This window comes from Pleurodeles waltl, chromosome 7, assembly GCF_031143425.1.
Source record: "Pleurodeles waltl isolate 20211129_DDA chromosome 7, aPleWal1.hap1.20221129, whole genome shotgun sequence".
Classification (NCBI taxonomy): domain Eukaryota; kingdom Metazoa; phylum Chordata; class Amphibia; order Caudata; family Salamandridae; genus Pleurodeles; species Pleurodeles waltl.
In genome coordinates, this window is record NC_090446.1 from 1,531,252,174 (window position 1) to 1,531,269,678 (window position 17,505).

The following is a 17,505-nucleotide window of genomic DNA, read 5'->3' on the forward strand; positions in this document are numbered from 1 at the left end:
TCGCTCTTTGCAAAGATCGACGTCAGTGGTAAGACTGACCTCAGTTGTCGTTTAAGTATATAGGAAGCAAAGGGCATATTTGCCACTCATTTGGTGTATTCAAACCACTGGTGTAAGAATTAAAAAAAAAAAAAATACTGAAAGAATGCCAGCGTTCAGTTGTTTTAGGGAATTGTGTTGTTGTCTTTGCAGTACGGACTCCCGCCTGGAGGAAACATGCCCCGCTCCTCCGGCCGGGACTCCGAATCATGATATATATGTTAAATATGGCATAGGTCCGATTATCTGGTCTGATATATGGAGAAAAAGAACCAAAGGTAGTTCTGATTTACAATGGCCTATTCACGTGACATTTGGTAAAGATAAATTAGACTATTTACAGGAACGTTTGTTTGTGACAAAAAGTAGACCAGGGATGTTTGATTCACTACAGACTTGGCAGGAAGAAGCAGACCAAAGACGTAGGAAGGCAGAGAAAGAATTAAAGAGACATAAGACCAGGACGGTGACTGAAAAGGTATATGACTCTGACGTAGCTGAACATCAACAGAAAATTTTAGAACATGACCGAAGGCTTCACTTACAAACTGATAAGTGTTACCCTTCCAGCACAGTAGTGGATAAGTCACAAGAGGAAGACCCCCTTTTAAACGATATGTTAGATAAACCCCCGTTATATACTCCACCAATATATCCTACACTACATCCTCAACCTGCACCAGGTGACCCTATTGTGTACCCCCGGTTGGATCTCAGGCAAGTGCTCCGACACCCACCACCACCCCTTCTGTCACCAGACCTATAGAGGATACTAGGGGGCACGTGGGACCAATTGCAAACAGCAGAAAGGGACAGGGTTGGGGGAGCGAAACCAGACCCACTTATATTGGCTCTCCCACTGCGTATTTTGGATTTAATGAAGACCATACTTGCACCACACAGGATAAATTGGGATAAATTGGCCGCCTGTAAACAGAAAAAGGACGAGGGTGTTTCAGACTTTCATACAAGGTTTGAGGGTGTCTTTTCTGATTACAGCGGCCAAGACATGACTACTGAAGGGGGGATAAGACTCTTTGTTGACAAATTTGTGGACAATTTATTACCAGACATAAAGGGAAAATTGAAATTGTGTGAAAGTACATGGCCAGTCTCTACTGCCACTGGAATACTGACAATGGCCCAATATTATGAGAACAGGGAGATAGAAGAACAAGAAAAGAATGAGAAAAAAACAATGGAGTTGAAAACAAAGGTGTTATTTCAGCAGGCCTACCCTCAGCCCTGTCAACAGCAGTCCAGATCAAGGTCACAAGGACCTCCCAATGACAGAAGGCAGTCCCAACGCCCTCCCGTTCTTCCCTCTCCTACAATCAGTGCGCCTATTGCAAGCTGGAGGGCTACTGGAAGAATGACTGCCCCAATAAGGACAACTCCACAGGCCGCCACATGCCCCCACCGCAACAGGACAACAGACCACGCAGTAGGTCTGGTCCTGCAGACAGACCCCGCCAGCATGCCCCTTCACGGTCCCACAGTACCCCCGCCCGAATTATTTTGATACTTCATCCCAGCGTCAATATTTTAATGACGACTATGATGCGTATGAAGGTCAGGGGTCCTCCTTTGACTAGGACAGCCTTCGACAGGGGGGGGTGGGACCAGTTTCTATTCCTGTTAGGCAGAATGGCCCTCACGTTGAGGTACAATTAGACGGTACTTCACATGATTTTTTGGTAGATACTGGGGCCACCAAAAGTTCTGTTAAACAGGAAGAGGTCCAAGGGGTCCCTCTGTCTGGCAATATTAACGTCTCTATGGGTTTTTCTGGTGTTCCGGTGGCTAACCCCGTCTCCCAGCCGCTGCATGTTGCTATAGGTCCTTACACCATTAGCTCCCCTCTCATTCTTACTTCGGCCTGTAGTGAGAATTTATTGGGTTTGGACCTATTAAAGAAATTGTATGCCACCATTTATTGCTCTCCAGATGGAGTTCATGTCTCTTTAGGTCCAAATATTTCCCTGTCACAATTTTTGTCAAAACCACTTCCACCCGAACTTCGAGATTTGCCAGACATTTTATGGGCCACACATAAGGACTGTAGGAAAGTACCATCTTGCCTGGCATGTTACCCCCATTTTTCACTGTATATATGTTGTTTTAGTTGTATGTGTCACTGGGACCCTGGTAACCCAGGGCCCCAGTGCTCATAAGTGTGCCTGAATGTGTTACCTGTGTAGTGACTAACTGTCTCACTGAGGCTCTGCTAATCAGAACCTCAGTGGTTATGCTCTCTCATTTCTTTCCAAATTGTCACTGACAGGCTAATGACCATTTTTACCAATTTACATTGGCTTACTGGAACACCCTTATAATCCCCTAGTATATGGTACTGAGGTACCCAGGGTATTGGGGTTCCAGGAGATCCCTATGGGCTGCAGCATTTCTTTTGCCACCCATAGGGAGCTCTGACAATTCTTACACAGGCCTGCCACTGCAGCCTGAGTGAAATAACGTCCACGTTATTTCACAGCCATTTTACACTGCACTTAAGTAACTTATAAGTCACCTATATGTCTAACCTTTACCTGGTAAAGGTTAGGTGCAAAGTTACTTAGTGTGAGGGCACCCTGGCACTAGCCAAGGTGCCCCCACATTGTTCAGAGCCAATTCACTGAACTTTGTGAGTGCGGGGACACCATTACACGCGTGCACTACATATAGGTCACTACCTATATGTAGCTTCACCATGGTAACTCCGAATATGGCCATGTAACATGTCTATGATCATGGAACTGCCCCCTCTATGCCATCCTGGCATTGTTGGTACAATTCCATGATCCCAGTGGTCTGTAGCACAGACCCTGGTACTGCCAGACTGCCCTTCCTGGGGTTTCTCTGCAGCTGCTGCTGCTGCCAACCCCTCAGACAGGCAGCTGCCCTCCTGGGGTCCAGCCAGGCCTGGCCCAGGATGGCAGAACAAAGAACTTCCTCTGAGAGAGGGTGTGACAACCTCTCCCTTTGGAAAATGGTGTGAAGGCAGGGGAGGAGTAGCCTCCCCCAGCCTCTGGAAATGCTTTGTTGGGCACAGATGTGCCCAATTCTGCATAAGCCAGTCTACACCGGTTCAGGGACCCCTTAGCCCCTGCTCTGGCGCGAAACTGGACAAAGGAAAGGGGAGTGACCACTCCCCTGACCTGCACCTCCCCTGGGAGGTGTCCAGAGCTCCTCCAGTGTGCTCCAGACCTCTGCCATCTTGGAAACAGAGGTGCTGCTGGCACACTGGACTGCTCTGAGTGGCCAGTGCCACCAGGTGACGTCAGAGACTCCTTGTGATAGGCTCCTTCAGGTGTTAGTAGCCTTTCCTCTCTCCTAGGTAGCCAAACCCTCTTTTCTGGCTATTTAGGGTCTCTGTCTCTGGGGAAACTTTAGATAACGAATGCATGAGCTCAGCCGAGTTCCTCTGCATCTCCCTCTTCACCTTCTGATAAGGAATCGACCGCTGACCGCGCTGGAAGCCTGCAAACCTGCAACATAGTAGCAAAGACGACTACTGCAACTCTGTAACGCTGATCCTGACGCCTTCTCGACTGTTTTCCTGCTTGTGCATGCTGTGGGGGTAGTCTGCCTCCTCTCTGCACCAGAAGCTCCGAAGAAATCTCCCGTGGGTCGACGGAATCTTCCCCCTGCAACCGCAGGCACCAAAAAGCTGCATTACCGGTCCCTTGGGTCTCCTCTCAGCACGACGAGCGAGGTCCCTCGAATCCAGCGACACCGTCCAAGTGACCCCCACAGTCCAGTGACTCTTCAGCCCAAGTTTGGTGGAGGTAAGTCCTTGCCTCACCTCGCTGGGCTGCATTGCTGGGAACCGCGACTTTGCAAGCTACTCCGGCCCCTGTGCACTTCCGGCGGAAATCCTTCGTGCACAGCCAAGCCTGGGTCCACGGCACTCTAACCTGCATTGCACGACTTTCTAAGTTGGTCTCCGGCGACGTGGGACTCCTTTGTGCAACTTCGGCGAGCACCGTTTCACGCATCCTCGTAGTGCCTGTTTCTGGCACTTCTCCGGGTGCTACCTGCTTCAGTGAGGGCTCTTTGTCTTGCTCGACGTCCCCTCTCTCTGTAGGTCCAATTTGCGACCTCCTGGTCCCTCCTGGGCCCCAGCAGCGTCCAAAAACGCCAAACGCACGATTTGCGTGTAGCAAGGCTTGTTGGCGTCCATCCGGCGGGAAAACACTTCTGCACGACTCTCCAAGGCGTGGGGGATCCATCCTCCAAAGGGGAAGTCTCTAGCCCTTGTCGTTCCTGCAGTATTCACAGTTCTTCAGCCTAGTAAGAGCTTCTTTGCACCAACCGCTGGCATTTCTTGGGCATCTGCCCATCTCCGAGCTGCTTGTGACTTTTGGACTTGGTCCCCTTGTTCCACAGGTACCCTCAGTCAGGAATCCATCGTTGTTGCATTGCTGATTTGTGTTTTCCTTGCATTTTCCCTCTAACACGACTATTTTGTCCTTAGGGGAACTTTGGTGCACTTTGCACTCACTTTTCAGGGTCTTGGGGAGGGTTATTTTTCTAACTCTCACTATTTTCTAATAGTCCCAGCGACCCTCTACAAGGTCACATAGGTTTGGGGTCCATTCGTGGTTCGCATTCCACTTTTGGAGTATATGGTTTGTGTTGCCCCTATCCCTATGTTTCCCCATTGCATCCTATTGTAACTATACATTGTTTGCACTGTTTTCTAAGACTATACTGCATATTTTTGCTATTGTGTATATATATCTTGTGTATATTTCCTATCCTCTCACTGAGGGTACACTCTAAGATACTTTGGCATATTGTCATAAAAATAAAGTACCTTTATTTTTAGTATAACTGTGTATTGTGTTTTCTTATGATATTGTGCATATGACACTAAGTGGTACTGTAGTAGCTTCACACGTCGCCTAGTTCAGCCTAAGCTGCTCTGCTAAGCTACCATTATCTATCAGCCTAAGCTGCTAGACACCCTATACACTAATAAGGGATAACTGGGCCTGGTGCAAGGTGCAAGTACCCCTTGGTACTCACTACAAGCCAGTCCAGCCTCCTACATTGGTTGTGCAGCGGTGGGATAAGTGCTTTGAGACTACTTACCACTCTTGTCATTGTACTTTTCATAAGAGAAAAATATACAAAACAAGGTCAGTGTATATACACATAGCCAAAAAGTTTTGCATTTCCTCTTTTCACTCTTTTCTAAGTGCTGAAAAGTACTTCTAAACTTTCAAAAAGTTCTTAAAAGTTTAAAAAGTTTTTTCTGTCTTTCCAAAAAGTTCTGAAAACTTTTTTCTCTTTGTCTATCACTTTAACTCTCTCTAAAAATGTCTGGCACAGGCCAAAAAGTTGAACTGTCCAAACTTGCATATGATCACCTTAGCTGGAAAGGAGCAAGGAGTCTCTGCATAGAGAGAGGTTTGAGTGTAGGGAAGAATCCTTCCTTAGAACTGTTAATTAATATGCTTAGAGTACAGGATAAGGCCATAAGTGCCCAATCTGTAGAAAAAGTAGCTAATGGTTCTCAATCTGATCCAGGGACTCCCCCAGGAAAAGGTTCAGGAAAGAAACTTCTCAGCCTGCCCATTACTAGACAGTCTAGCATAGTTGGTACAGAGGTTGAATCACATCATACTGATGATGTGCTCTCACATTATGCTGGTAGCCAAGCTGTTAGGGTGCCCTTTGTAAGGGACAGGTCTCCTTCTGTTCATTCCCATCATACCTCTGTATCTAGAAATGTCCCTCCCACCCACCCTGATGACAGATTGTTAGAAAGGGAGCTCAATAGACTGAGAGTGGAACAAACCAGACTGAAGCTCAAGAAGCAACAGCTGGATTTGGATAGACAGTCTTTAGAAATAGAGAGGGAAAGACAGAAGATGGGTTTAGATACCCATGGTGGCAGCAGCAGTATTCCCCATAGTCATCCTGCAAAAGAGCATGATTCCAGGAATCTGCACAAGATAGTTCCCCCTTATAAGGAGGGGGATGACATTAACAAGTGGTTTGCTGCACTTGAGAGGGCCTGTGCTGTACAGGATGTCCCTCAAAAGCAGTGGGCTGCTATCCTATGGCTATCATTTACTGGAAAAGGTAGGGATAGGCTCCTTACTGTAAAAGAAAATGATGCTAACAATTTCCAAGTTCTTAAGAATGCACTCCTGGATGGTTATGGCTTAACCACTGAACAGTACAGGATAAAGTTCAGAGATACCAAAAAGGAGTCTTCACAAGACTGGGTTGATTTCATTGACCAGGCAGTGAAGGCCTTGGAGGGGTGGTTACATGGCAGTAAAGTTACTGATTATGACAGCCTGTATAACTTGATCCTGAGAGAGCATATTCTTAATAATTGTGTGTCTGATTTGTTGCACCAGTACTTGGTGGACTCTGATCTGACCTCTCCCCAAGAATTGGGAAAGAAGGCAGACAAATGGGTCAGAACAAGAGTGAACAGAAAAGTTCACACAGGGGGTGACAAAGATGGCAACAAAAAGAAGGATGGTAAGTCTTCTGACAAGGGTGGGGACAAATCTAAAAATGAGTCTTCATCAGGCCCACAAAAACACTCTGGTGGGGGTGGTGGGCCCAAATCCTCCTTTAATCAGAACAAGGAAAAGAAACCATGGTGCTATTTATGTAAAATAAAAGGCCATTGGACAACAGATCCCAGTTGTCCAAAGAAAGGCACCACAGCTCCTACCACTACAACCCCTACTGCTACACCTAGTGTCCCTACTAATAGCAGTGGTGGTGGGAGCAAACCTACTAATAGCCAATCCAAGGGAGTAGCTGGGCTCACTTTTGGTAATTTAGTTGGGGTTGGTCTGATTAGGGAGACCACAGAGGCTACTTTAGTCTCTGAAGGGGCTATTGACTTAGCCACTTTGGTTGCTTGCCCCCATAACTTGGAGAAGTACAAGCAACTAACCCTAATAAATGGTGTTGAGGTCCAGGCCTACAGGGACACAGGTGCCAGTGTCACAATGGTGATTGAGAAACTGGTGCACCCTGAACAACACATACTTGGACACCAGTACCAAGTAACCGATGCTCACAACATAACACAAAGCCACCCCATGGCTGTTGTAAATCTCAACTGGGGGGGGGTATCTGGTCCAAAGAAAGTTGTGGTAGCTTCACATTTACCTGTAGACTGTCTATTAGGGAATGATTTGGAGACATCAGCTTGGTCAGATGTGGAGTTGGAGGCCCATGCAGCAATGCTGGGCATCCCAGGGCATATTTTTGCTTTGACAAGGGCTCAGGCCAAAAAGCAAAAAGGACAGGGAAGCTTGGATCCTGGAACAATGGACCAAGTGCTCCCTAAAGCTAGGGCTAGTAGAAGCAAACCACTTCCTACTATCCCTCCCTCTACAGTGGATTCTACTTCTGAGGAAGAAGAATTCCCTCCCTGTGCAGAACCTACACCAGAGGAGCTGGAAGCAGACACTGCTGAGCTTTTGGGTGAAGGGGGGCCTGCCAGAGAGGAGCTGAGTGTGGCACAGCAAACCTGTCCCACATTAGAGGGTCTCAGACAGCAAGCTGTCAAACAGGCTAATGGGGATGTCAGTGACTCACACAGAGTTTACTGGGAGGACAACCTCTTGTACACTGAGCATAGGGATCCTAAACCTGGAGCTGCCAGGAGATTAGTGATTCCTCAGGAGTACAGAAAGTTCCTCCTAACACTGGCACATGACATTCCCTTAGCTGGGCACCTTGGTCAAATGAAAACTTGGGACAGATTGGTACCATTGTTTCATTGGCCTAGGATGTCTGAGGACACAAAAGAATTTTGCAAGTCCTGTGAAACCTGTCAAGCCAGTGGCAAGACAGGTGGCACTCCAAAGGCACCCCTTATCCCACTGCCTGTGGTTGGGGTTCCCTTTGAAAGGGTAGGGGTTGACATAGTTGGCCCCCTTGACCCTCCTACTGCTTCAGGCAATAGGTTTATCTTGGTGGTAGTGGACCATGCCACAAGATATCCTGAAGCTATTCCTTTAAGGACCACTACAGCTCCTGCAGTGGCAAAGGCCCTCCTGGGAATATTTTCCAGGGTGGGCTTCCCAAAGGAAGTAGTATCAGACAGAGGAAGCAATTTCATGTCTGCATACTTAAAGGCCATGTGGAAGGAGTGTGGTGTAACTTACAAGTTCACAACACCCTATCATCCACAAACAAATGGACTGGTGGAGAGATTTAATAAAACTCTCAAAGGCATGATTATGGGACTCCCTGAAAAACTCCGCAGGAGATGGGATATCCTTCTACCATGCCTCCTTTTTGCCTACAGGGAGGTACCCCAGAAAGGAGTGGGCTTCAGCCCCTTTGAACTTCTTTTTGGACACCCTGTTAGGGGTCCACTCACACTTGTAAAGGAGGGTTGGGAACAACCTTTAAAAGCTCCTAAGCAGGATATTGTGGATTATGTACTTGGCCTCAGATCAAGGATGGCTGAGTACATGAAAAAGGCCAGTAAAAACCTTCAGGCCAGCCAAGAGCTCCAGAAGCAATGGCATGATCAGAAGGCTGTTTTGGTTCAGTACCAACCAGGGCAGAAAGTGTGGGTCTTGGAGCCTGTGGCCCCAAGAGCACTCCAAGATAAATGGAGTGGTCCACACACAATTGTTGAAAAGAAGGGTGAAGTCACCTACTTGGTTGACTTAGGCACTGCCAGGAGTCCCCTTAGGGTGCTCCATGTCAACCGCCTGAAACCCTACTATGACAGGGCTGATCTCACCCTGCTCATGGCAACAGATGAGGGACAGGAAGAAGACAGTGATCCTCTACCTGATCTCTTCTCTTCCACAGAACAAGATGCTCTTGTGGAAGGTGTAGTTTTGGCTGATTGTCTTACTGCTGAGCAGAAAGATAATTGCATAAATCTCCTAGGACAATTTTCAGAACTCTTCTCCATTGTGCCAGGCACCACTTCTTGGTGTGAGCACACTATAGATACTGGAGACAGTTTACCTGTCAAAAGTAAGATCTATAGGCAGCCTGACCATGTCAGGGACTGCATAAAGCAAGAAGTTCAGAAGATGTTGGAACTAGGAGTGGTTGAGCACTCTGACAGTCCATGGGCTTCTCCTGTGGTACTGGTACCAAAACCCAATTCTAAAGATGGAAAGAAGGAAATGAGGTTTTGTGTCGACTATAGAGGTCTCAACTTGGTAACCAAAACTGACGCTCACCCTATACCCAGGGCAGATGAGCTCATAGATACACTGGCAGCTGCCAAGTATCTAAGCACTTTTGATTTGACTGCAGGGTATTGGCAGATCAAATTGTCAGAAGATGCTAAATCTAAGACTGCATTTTCTACCATTGGAGGACATTACCAGTTTACTGTAATGCCTTTTGGTCTGAAAAATGCACCTGCCACTTTTCAGAGGTTGGTGAACACAGTCCTGCAAGGGCTGGAAGCTTTCAGTGCAGCATATTTGGATGATATAGCTGTCTTTAGCTCCAGCTGGGATGATCACCTGGTCCACCTTTGGAAAGTTTTGGAGGCCCTGCAAAAGGCAGGCCTCACTATCAAGGCTTCAAAGTGCCAGATAGGGCAGGGTAAGGTGGTTTATCTGGGACACCTTGTTGGTGGGGAACAGATTGCACCACTTCAGGGGAAAATCCAAACTATTATTGATTGGGTTCCCCCTACCACTCAGACTCAGGTGAGAGCCTTCCTAGGCCTCACTGGGTATTACAGGAGGTTCATTAAGAACTATGGCTCCATTGCAGCCCCTCTTAATGACCTCACATCCAAGAAAATGCCTAAAAAGGTATTATGGACAGCAAACTGTCAGAAAGCTTTTGAGGAGCTGAAGCAGGCCATGTGCTCTGCACCTGTCCTGAAAAGCCCTTGTTACTCTAAAAAATTCTATGTCCAAACTGATGCATCTGAATTAGGAGTAGGGGCAGTCCTATCACAACTTAATTCTGAGGGCCAGGATCAACCTGTTGCTTTTATTAGTAGAAGGTTGACCCCTAGAGAAACGCGTTGGTCTGCCATTGAGAGGGAGGCCTTTGCTGTGGTCTGGGCTCTGAAGAAGTTGAGGCCATACCTGTTTGGCACTCACTTCATTGTTCAGACAGACCACAAACCTCTACTTTGGCTAAAACAAATGAAAGGTGAAAATCCTAAATTGTTGAGGTGGTCCATATCCCTACAGGGAATGGACTATACAGTGGAACATAGACCTGGGAGTAGCCACTCCAATGCAGATGGACTCTCCAGATATTTCCACTTAGACAATGAAGACTCATCAGGTAATGGCTAGTCTTATTGTCCTTCGTTTGGGGGGGGGGTTGTGTAGGAAAGTACCATCTTGCCTGGCATGTTACCCCCATTTTTCACTGTATATATGTTGTTTTAGTTGTATGTGTCACTGGGACCCTGGTAACCCAGGGCCCCAGTGCTCATAAGTGTGCCTGAATGTGTTACCTGTGTAGTGACTAACTGTCTCACTGAGGCTCTGCTAATCAGAACCTCAGTGGTTATGCTCTCTCATTTCTTTCCAAATTGTCACTGACAGGCTAGTGACCATTTTTACCAATTTACATTGGCTTACTGGAACACCCTTATAATCCCCTAGTATATGGTACTGAGGTACCCAGGGTATTGGGGTTCCAGGAGATCCCTATGGGCTGCAGCATTTCTTTTGCCACCCATAGGGAGCTCTGACAATTCTTACACAGGCCTGCCACTGCAGCCTGAGTGAAATAACGTCCACGTTATTTCACAGCCATTTTACACTGCACTTAAGTAACTTATAAGTCACCTATATGTCTAACCTTTACCTGGTAAAGGTTAGGTGCAAAGTTACTTAGTGTGAGGGCACCCTGGCACTAGCCAAGGTGCCCCCACATTGTTCAGAGCCAATTCACTGAACTTTGTGAGTGCGGGGACACCATTACACGCGTGCACTACATATAGGTCACTACCTATATGTAGCTTCACCATGGTAACTCCGAATATGGCCATGTAACATGTCTATGATCATGGAACTGCCCCCTCTATGCCATCCTGGCATTGTTGGTACAATTCCATGATCCCAGTGGTCTGTAGCACAGACCCTGGTACTGCCAGACTGCCCTTCCTGGGGTTTCTCTGCAGCTGCTGCTGCTGCCAACCCCTCAGACAGGCAGCTGCCCTCCTGGGGTCCAGCCAGGCCTGGCCCAGGATGGCAGAACAAAGAACTTCCTCTGAGAGAGGGTGTGACAACCTCTCCCTTTGGAAAATGGTGTGAAGGCAGGGGAGGAGTAGCCTCCCCCAGCCTCTGGAAATGCTTTGTTGGGCACAGATGTGCCCAATTCTGCATAAGCCAGTCTACACCGGTTCAGGGACCCCTTAGCCCCTGCTCTGGCGCGAAACTGGACAAAGGAAAGGGGAGTGACCACTCCCCTGACCTGCACCTCCCCTGGGAGGTGTCCAGAGCTCCTCCAGTGTGCTCCAGACCTCTGCCATCTTGGAAACAGAGGTGCTGCTGGCACACTGGACTGCTCTGAGTGGCCAGTGCCACCAGGTGACGTCAGAGACTCCTTGTGATAGGCTCCTTCAGGTGTTAGTAGCCTTTCCTCTCTCCTAGGTAGCCAAACCCTCTTTTCTGGCTATTTAGGGTCTCTGTCTCTGGGGAAACTTTAGATAACGAATGCATGAGCTCAGCCGAGTTCCTCTGCATCTCCCTCTTCACCTTCTGATAAGGAATCGACCGCTGACCGCGCTGGAAGCCTGCAAACCTGCAACATAGTAGCAAAGACGACTACTGCAACTCTGTAACGCTGATCCTGACGCCTTCTCGACTGTTTTCCTGCTTGTGCATGCTGTGGGGGTAGTCTGCCTCCTCTCTGCACCAGAAGCTCCGAAGAAATCTCCCGTGGGTCGACGGAATCTTCCCCCTGCAACCGCAGGCACCAAAAAGCTGCATTACCGGTCCCTTGGGTCTCCTCTCAGCACGACGAGCGAGGTCCCTCGAATCCAGCGACACCGTCCAAGTGACCCCCACAGTCCAGTGACTCTTCAGCCCAAGTTTGGTGGAGGTAAGTCCTTGCCTCACCTCGCTGGGCTGCATTGCTGGGAACCGCGACTTTGCAAGCTACTCCGGCCCCTGTGCACTTCCGGCGGAAATCCTTCGTGCACAGCCAAGCCTGGGTCCACGGCACTCTAACCTGCATTGCACGACTTTCTAAGTTGGTCTCCGGCGACGTGGGACTCCTTTGTGCAACTTCGGCGAGCACCGTTTCACGCATCCTCGTAGTGCCTGTTTCTGGCACTTCTCCGGGTGCTACCTGCTTCAGTGAGGGCTCTTTGTCTTGCTCGACGTCCCCTCTCTCTGCAGGTCCAATTTGCGACCTCCTGGTCCCTCCTGGGCCCCAGCAGCGTCCAAAAACGCCAAACGCACGATTTGCGTGTAGCAAGGCTTGTTGGCGTCCATCCGGCGGGAAAACACTTCTGCGCGACTCTCCAAGGCGTGGGGGATCCATCCTCCAAAGGGGAAGTCTCTAGCCCTTGTCGTTCCTGCAGTATTCACAGTTCTTCAGCCTAGTAAGAGCTTCTTTGCACCAACCGCTGGCATTTCTTGGGCATCTGCCCATCTCCGAGCTGCTTGTGACTTTTGGACTTGGTCCCCTTGTTCCACAGGTACCCTCAGTCAGGAATCCATCGTTGTTGCATTGCTGATTTGTGTTTTCCTTGCATTTTCCCTCTAACACGACTATTTTGTCCTTAGGGGAACTTTGGTGCACTTTGCACTCACTTTTCAGGGTCTTGGGGAGGGTTATTTTTCTAACTCTCACTATTTTCTAATAGTCCCAGCGACCCTCTACAAGGTCACATAGGTTTGGGGTCCATTCGTGGTTCGCATTCCACTTTTGGAGTATATGGTTTGTGTTGCCCCTATCCCTATGTTTCCCCATTGCATCCTATTGTAACTATACATTGTTTGCACTGTTTTCTAAGACTATACTGCATATTTTTGCTATTGTGTATATATATCTTGTGTATATTTCCTATCCTCTCACTGAGGGTACACTCTAAGATACTTTGGCATATTGTCATAAAAATAAAGTACCTTTATTTTTAGTATAACTGTGTATTGTGTTTTCTTATGATATTGTGCATATGACACTAAGTGGTACTGTAGTAGCTTCACACGTCTCCTAGTTCAGCCTAAGCTGCTCTGCTAAGCTACCATTATCTATCAGCCTAAGCTGCTAGACACCCTATACACTAATAAGGGATAACTGGGCCTGGTGCAAGGTGCAAGTACCCCTTGGTACTCACTACAAGCCAGTCCAGCCTCCTACAAGGACGATGTTGGATGTCTGGACATACCACCATATGTGTAAGGAAATGCCTCCTTGGCATGGTTACCCCCTGACTTTTTGCCTTTGCTGATGCTATGTTTTGATTTGAAAGTGTGCTGAGGCCTGCTAACCAGGCCCCTGCACCAGTGTTCTTTCCCTAACCTGTACTTTTGGCACACCCTGGCATCCAGGTAAGTCCCTTGTAACTGGTACCCCTGGTACCAAGGGCCCTGATGCCAGGGAAGGTCTCTAAGGGCTGCAGCATAGCTTATGCCACCCTGGGGACCCCTCACTCAGCACAGACACACTGCTTGCCAGCTTGTGTGTGCTGGTGAAAACAAAACGAGTAAGTCACATGGCACTCCCCTCAGGGTGCCATGCCAACCTCACACTGCCTATGCAGTATAGATAAGTCACCCCTCTAGCAGGCCTTACAGCCCTAAGGCAGGGTGCACTATACCATAGGTGAGGGCACCAGTGCACGAGCACTGTGCCCCTACAGTGTCTAAGCAAAACCTTAGACATTGTAAGTGCAGGGTAGCCATAAGAGTATATGGTCTGGGAGTCTGTCAAACACGAACTCCACAGCACCTTAATGGCTACACTGAAAACTGGGAAGTTTGGTATCAAACTTCTCAGCACAATAAATGCACACTGATGCCAGTGTACAGTTTATTGTAAAACACACCCCAGAGGGCACCTTAGAGGTGCCCCCTGAAACCTTAACCAACTACCTGTGTAGGCTGACTGGTTCTAGCAGCCTGCCACACTCGAGACATATTGCTGGCCGCATGGGGAGAGTGCCTTTGTCACTCTGAGGCCAGTAACAAAGCCTGCACTGGGTGGAGATGCTAACACCTCCCCCAGGCAGGAGCTGTAACACCTGGCGGTGAGCCTCAAAGGCTCACCCCCTTTGTTCCAGCACCGCAGGGCACTCCAGCTAGTGGAGTTGCCCGCCCCCTCCGGCCACGGCCCCACTTTTGGCGGCAAGGCCGGAGGAAATAATGAGAATAACAAGGAGGAGTCACTGGCCAGTCAGGACAGCCCCTAAGGTGTCCTGAGCTGAAGTGACTCTAACTTTTAGAAATCCTCCATCTTGCAGATGGAGGATTCCCCCAATAGGGATAGGATTGTGACCCCCTCCCCTTGGGAGGAGGCACCAAGAGGGTGTACCCACCCTCAGGGCTAGTAGCCATTGGCTACTAACCCCCCAGACCTAAACACGCCCTTAAATTTAGTATTTAAGGGCTTCCCTGAACCTAAAGATTTAGATTCCTGCAACTTACAAGAAGAAGAGGACTGCTGAGCTGAAAACCCCTGCAGAAGAAGAAAGAAGACACCAACTGCTTTGGCCCCAGTCCTACCGGCCTGTCTCCTACCTTCCAAAGAAACCTGCTCCAGCGACGCTTTCCCCAGGACCAGCGACCTCTGAATCCTCAGAGGACTGCCCTGCTTCAAGAAAGACTAGAAACTCCCGAGGACAGCGGCCCTGTTCCAAAAAGACTGCAACTTTGTTTCAGAGGAGCAGATTTAAAGACCCCTGCAATCCCCGCAAGAAGCGTGAGACTTGCAACACTGCACCCAGCGACCCCGACTCGACTGGTGGAGAAACAACGCTACAGGGAGGACCCTCCGGCGACTCCAAGACTGTGAGTAACCAAAGTTGTCCCCCCTGGGCCCCCACAGCGACGCCTGCAGAGGGAATCCCGAGGCTCCCCCTGACCGCGACTGCCTGATTCTAAAATCCCGACGGCTGGAAAAGACCCTGCACCCGCAGCCCCCAGCACCTGAAGGATCGGAACTCCAGTGCAGGAGTGACCCCCAGGAGGCCCTCTCCCTTGCCCAGGTGGTGGCTACCCCGAGGAGCCCCCCCCTTGCCTGCCTGCACCGCTGAAGAGACCCCTTGGTCTCTCATTGAAAACCATTGAAAACCCGACGCGTGTTTGCACACTGTGCCCGCCCGCCCCGCGCTGCTGAGGGTGTACTTTTTGTGCTGACTTGTGTCCCCTCCCGGTGCCCTACAAAACCCCCCTGGTCTGCCCTCCGAAGACGCGGGTACTTACCTGCTGGCAGACTGGAACCGGGGCACCCCCTTCTCTCCATTGAAGCCTATGCGTTTTGGGCACCACTTTGAACTCTGCACCTGACCGGCCCTGAGCTGCTGGTGTGGTGACTTTGGGGTTGCTCTGAACCCCCAACAGTGGGCTACCTTGGACCCAAATCTGAACCCTGTAGGTGGGTTACTTACCTGCAAAAACTAACAATACTTTACCTCCCCCAGGAACTGTGAAAATTGCAATGTGTCCACTTTTAAAACAGCTATTTGTGTTTTATGTGAAAACTATATATGCTACTGTAATTATTCCAAGTTCCTAAAGCACTTACCTGCAATACCTTTCAAATGAGATATTACATGTAGAATTTGAACCTGTGGTTCTTAAAATAAACTAAGAAAATATATTTTTCTATAACAAAAACCTATTGGCCTGGAATTGTTTCTGAGTGTGTGTTCCTCATTTATTGCCTGTGTGTATATACAACAAATGCTTAACACTACTCCTTGGATAAGCCTACTGCTCGACCACACTACCACAAAATAGAGCATTAGTATTATCTCTTTTTGCCACTATCTTACCTCTAAGGGGAACCCTTGGACTCTGTGCTATTCCTTACTTTGAAATAGTGCATACAGAGCCAACTTCCTACAATATGTCTTACGCTTGAAAGCCAATGCCAAATTGCCTCGTCTTCCCCAATACAAATTATCCCAACACATTGAACAACAACTCAAAAATATTGTGACCCAGTTGATTGATTTGGGTGTGATTGAAGAAACGCGTGGTAATGATTGTAACAGTCCTGTCCTTCCTGTTCATAAAAAATTACCTGATGGCACCGCGTCTCCAGGACTCCGATTTGTTATTGATTTACGGGCGGTCAATAAGATTGTAATACCCCAGTTCCCTGTTGTTCCTGACATTACGACATTATTAACAATGATACCTGCCTCCGCTACTTGGTTCTCTGTTATCGATCTTAAGAATGCATTCTTTAGCATTCCCATTCATCCAGATAGCAGACACATCTTTGGGTTTTTACTGGGTGGTCGCAGTTTCCGGTTCTGTCGCGCTCCACAAGGCTATACTGAATCACCTAGCATTTTTAGCCAGGCCCTCAAGGGTCAATTAGATACCCTTGTTTTTCCTTGCTCCTCGACACTGGTTCAATATGTGGATGACCTTTTAATTGCATCCACTTCAGAACAAAATTGTAAAACAGATACTGTAGCCTTATTGAAACATCTTGCACACCATCACCATAAGGTCTCCCTCTCCAAATTGCAATATTGTAGACAGGAGGTTATATACCTAGGACACCTCCTGTCTAAGGAGGGACGTACGTTGACGGCTGAGAGAATACAAGCTATACGAGACATACCGGTTCCAAGGACACAGAGAGAGGTTAGGGCCTTTATAGGTATTACCTCCTTCTGTCGTCAATGGATTTCTAATTATTCTCTTTTGATAAAACCGTTTTTGCATCTCACCCACAAAGATTGTCCTGAAACAATTGAATGGAATGACGATTTTCAGTTTTGTTTTGATGAATTGAAAAATACACTCTGCACAGCACCTGTACTGGGTACGCCTGATTATCGTAACGATTATCAGTAATATGTGAGCGAGAGAAATGGATGTTCACTATCAGTGTTAACCCAAGAGCATGGCGGCAAACAACGCCCCTGTGTTTATTTTTCGGCTCTACTGGATCCAGTGGCCCGTGCACTCCCGAGTTGTCTACGGGCAGTAGCCACTGCAGCGGTCGCAGTGAGCCAGTCGGCCGGGATAGTCATGGATTCACCCCTTACCCTGTTGGTCCCACACACTGTTGACGCACTATTAAACAAAACAAAAACACAACATCTTACTAATGCACGATTAACTACTTATGAACTGACACTTTTAGCTAGTCATATAACATTAAAAAGGTGCAACACGCTCAATCCTGCCACTTTATTGCCAATTACTGAAAAAACAGAAGATTCTTATGATGACATACATGACTGCATTCTCCGGACGGAGGATGAAACAAAAGGGAGAGTGGACTTACAGGACACTCCACTGAAAGACCCTGATGGCATATTATACGTAGATGGCT